Below are 4834 nucleotides of genomic sequence, written 5' to 3'. Positions count from 1 at the left end.
CCGACAGTCTTATTTGTTTCAGGTCAACATTCCATGCTGTCCACTCTGTTTCCCTGTTTTATTTCACTTTTCATTATCTGACACAGTTTTTATTTTACTTGTTTCCTTGCCTATTGTCCATCTTCTTCTAGCACAGCTGAGGCTTCATGAGGACAGGATTTATTTAATTTTTTTCACTGTGTCAGCCCCTGAGCCTACCTATGTCAACGCATTGAGCATAGCAGTCATTCAAGAAGCACTTGCTGAAAAAAATGAATGAATGAATGAGTATATTGGTTTTGTCTGGCTGCATTCTCAATACCGTAAGAATTTTCTAGAGCAAAACAACGTATTTTTGAAGACTTGGTGATAACATCTATTGTGATTCAGAATCAAAGAACGTGTGGCTGAAAGAAGCCTTGGGGATCAGGTTGGTTGTTGTCGCCTGATTCAAAAGGAGGAACTGGAGCCCACAGAGGGGAAAAGACTTGCCCACCAGGCCACAGCCACCCAGATTCCGGGCATTGGGTCCAGTGCCTCTCATTCACAAAGCTGGGACTCCCCATTTACGTCTCTGTCTGCATAGGGACTTAGGAGGTAGAGGGTGCTGATGGTGTGGAGAAGAATTTTCAATTAATTTCATTGAAGTAGAAAACTGGCTTGGTCAGAAGATGTAGCTAAAGCATATTTTAAAACTCATTTTCACATTGCTGGTTTTGATCAAACCAGGATGAAGAATTATCCCTTTTTACTTCACTTAGGAGGCTTATTCATTATTTCCTGTCTGACAGGGATGTTCAGACACTATTGTTTTTCAAATACCCCCCAAAAACCCATAGAGATTACTTTACTGTAATGCAGAGAAAGAGGAAATTCCACACATTTTTTTGCCACCATTCATGGCAGGAGAGGGGCTGTATCTTAGATTTTCTGATTTTTTTTACCAATTTTCAACATTATCTGTCTAAAAAAAAAACAGATCATTGCTTTAATTTCCAAAATTCTATTCCAAATCAAGGATTTACCAGAATTAATTAATTTTAGTTAATTAATGCAGATAAATCAAGTCTTTATCTGAAGAATTGGCTCTACAACAGGTTGAACTATCAGGGTTATGGAATTTATACATCTATTCAACAAATGTTTTGTTTTCGCTTCTTAGCTTTGGACAAGTAACTTAATTGGTCGAAGTCTGAGTTGTCACATTTGTAAAATACATAATTTGTAAAATAATAATACATCACAGGAGTTGTCAGGAGAATTAAGTGTTGTCAAATTCTTAGCATAGTGCCTGGCATGTAATAGGGACCCCCTACATGGAAGCTATTATTATAATCCTTATGCTTCTTCTTCTTATTATTATTTTGCTATTATTCTTAGTAGAAGCCATATTAAAGGACAGGCGCTGGCCTTCCAGACTTATTTAAAGTTGGATCAGTCCTTTATACTCCCAATGATCAGTCACTGAATCTGGGTTGTCTTGAGAAGGGGCATGACTTTGGGTGAGGTAGCTTTCTAGAACTCAGACAGTCCCTGGAAGGACTTATAGCTGTGGTTGCAAGTTCTCATTAAAGGGAGGTGTGCGTGGTCCATCACCGTGTGTCCTACAGGAGGCACGTATCACATTATTCCCCACCCTATGCTTATGTATATGCATAATACCTCCTTAGAAAACTCATAGCAGTATCGCACATCTCTTTCTATATATGCATTCTTCATCAGATTGAGTCTATAGCTTTCTCCTTATAATTCCCCAGCCTTCATCATCACACATGCTTAATTCCTCATTCACATTTCATCTCATCAGTGATTTGAAGGCAGTTGCTATGCTGCCTTCAAATATCCAAACCTTTTCTTTTCCTGGTGCACTAACCTTGGCTCCATGAAAGTTTCTTGAGATGACAATAGTTTCTGAGTCATCCTTTACCTTACTCGCTCTCCTCTAGTTATATTTTGATTTACAGAAGTCCTTCATACAAATAATACCCAGAACTACACTACCTGTGAAAATATAGTCACAAGGTCACTTGGAACACATTTTAGGAGCTAAACAAATATCTTGGCATTCATTTGAGCTGTGTATATGGAGAAGAGTAACAAAGGAAAAGAAAGAAGGGGGATACATATGAATATATCAAATGAAAATATCCAAAATGCATAATTTTAAGATTAAAGAATATCTGGTTTGGCAGAATAAAAGGCAAAGCAAGAAGGAGGTCTTTGTTGACTGTCTACTCTCCTATCCAAAAGAGTTCTTTAAAGCTAAACAATCTGATTTTTATTACTCAGTTTGTTCCACAAGAAGTGGGCCTCCACTATTCTCACCTTCTTCCATATCCTCTGAACAGCTTGCTCTGCCTATATTGCCTTCCACCTCACATCAACCCACTCACTTTGAACCTTTGAACTCTGTCTGCTTATGATCTCACCTCACCCTTTGGACAAGCGGATTGGCACCAATTTACTTTCTTCACTGGTAATTTAAATCTTTCCTCTGGCTACACTTAAAAGACAATACGTTCCAGGAAGGCAGGGACTACTCTGTTTTGCTCACCACTTTATTCCTAGTACCTAGAATGGTTCTTGGCATCGAGGAGATGCTCAATGAGTTTTGGCCAATCGGGTGGTGCCTCACGTAGCTGCTGACAAACACCTGCCTCTTCTGGCCTGTACTTGGGACACTGTCTCAGAGGATCCTATGAACATGTCACTTACCAAGCCCATATCATATGAGATTCAGGCCAAAACAGTGAGACACTTACTGTCTCTTCAGAGGAATCCCCATCTTCCAGAATTCTCAGTCCTGGAGAACAAGCGGTTAACCCTGGGGAACGCAGAAAGGAGAAGACAATAGAGGAATGGTCTACATCCAGTGGCATCTGCTTCTCAAAATGAAACATTTGGAAGTTTTCTGAGTGCTTGTGAGGGGGCTTTAAAATGCAACATGTGAAGTGAGGTTATTTAAATTCGGATCTAACTGTGTGGCCTATCTTCATGCCTGCATTAAAATTATTCAGACTTTGTCCATCCACCCCCGTCAGTCTGTTTGGATTAGCCGAGGGCTCCACTTGTGTGGTACGTTTTAATTTTGTCTGACACAGTGTTCCCATCCCATCCTCCCTCAAGTAGGTCCGGGGGAAAAAATGTACTTAACTGAGAAGTCACAATCTCTGCTTTTTTGTGCTTCCAAGGAAACTTAACAGGAAATGGATTTGCTTTGCCATATTTAGGATAGCTTGGGGTACAGATCCACACAGAATTTTCCTCAAGTTGCATTTTACACAGAAAACTCAATGACAGATGCAAAGAAAGAAGTGATCTCACAATCCAATTCCAGGATGCTTAGAGAGTATGATTAAAGCTTTCTCTTTGATGGCTGAAGGAATTGATTCCTCGTGAGGGAAGAGTTTATTCAAAACCACACGATGACGGTTTAAGAACCAGGACTGGGATCCAGGTCTCTTGCCACTATCAAGCATGAGATAGAAGTTAAGCTAAAACATACCTGATGGAGCCCTATAGTTGTATGCTTTCATTTTTTAACTCCACTGTCCCAATTCCCAATGCAGTGACCAAAAACCTGGATCCTAGGGTGTATTGGGGGTGGTTTCAGATAACAATGTCAAGAATGTGGGCTAGAAGAGTCATCACTGAGGAAGTTCTAGAGGTTCTATAAAACTAAGACTAGTAAAGGTAAGATCAATTAGGCTAGATGTGTAAGACCCTCGTAGGATGCTATTCTCTATAGCCTAGAGATTTTCTTCTTTTCTCCCTCTTTAACAGAAGTGAGGATACCTGGCACAACAGAGAAATAGTGAACACCAACTTGTGCCTTACATTGCTTCCACTCTAGAGAAACAATCTCTGCAGCCAAGTGGTGAGTGACAGAAGCTTCTACATGAACGGAGCTTTATCCAGGACCTTTGTCCAGGATAAGACATGTGCCTCGGTCAGGCTGTGGGGAAACAGCTTTAAGGTAGATCAGAAGACAGGCAGGGATGTACATTAGCTTCCTACAACTTTCTGAGGCAGTAGGATGAAAGGAAGAAGGGCAAAGAAAAAGGACAGGTGAGAATATTAGTTTGAAAGAGTGTTCTGGAATATTTCAGGGTCTGCCTTGACTTTCTACCAATGGTCCACTGATAGACCACACATGAAGGCTTTGGTCCATCTCAGTCCCAGAGGCAATTCTATGATGAAGGGAACATCAATCCCACTGCAATGGGAGGAGTGGAAATGTTGAAAATTAAATGGGGCTTCTAAGCAGAAGGAAAATCCAAATACCAAGGATGACTCAGCACCGGTCAGTATAGCTTCTGTGCTATACAATGGGACCTTGGTAGTCCCCCCCATCCTCCAAGTTATGCTGAATTATTCTGATTAAATAACAATATCTGTATTAACCACCACTTCAGTGTATTTGAGTACCCTTTGACACACTAGGAAATGTGAATATATTAGGCTTTTTACGTGCATTATATTTGATCCCAACCACAATCTTGAAATGCAAATATTATGAATGGATATTCTATAGAAAAGGACAATGGAGATTCGAAAAGGTAAAGTAATTAGCCCTGGGTCACATGGCTGAGTAGCTGTAAGAGAATGGTGGTTAAGAGCATGGACCGCTATATTTAAAATAAAATGCCTTTCCGGGCTTCCCTGGTGGCGCAGTGGTTGAGAGTCCGCCTGCCGATGCAGGGGACACGGGTTCGTGCCCCGGTCCGGGAAGATCCCACATGCCGCGGAGCGGCTGGGCCCGTGAGCCATGGCCGCTGAGCCTGCGCGTCCGGAGCCTGTGCTCCGCAACGGGAGAGGCCACAACAGTGAGAGGCCCGCATACAGCAAAAACAAA

This window comes from Neophocaena asiaeorientalis, unplaced genomic scaffold (assembly GCF_003031525.2).
Source record: "Neophocaena asiaeorientalis asiaeorientalis breed wild unplaced genomic scaffold, Neophocaena_asiaeorientalis_V1.1 scaffold177, whole genome shotgun sequence".
Taxonomy (NCBI): domain Eukaryota; kingdom Metazoa; phylum Chordata; class Mammalia; order Artiodactyla; family Phocoenidae; genus Neophocaena; species Neophocaena asiaeorientalis.
The sequence above is the reverse complement of the archived record's forward strand: the minus strand, read 5'-3'. Positions refer to the sequence as shown.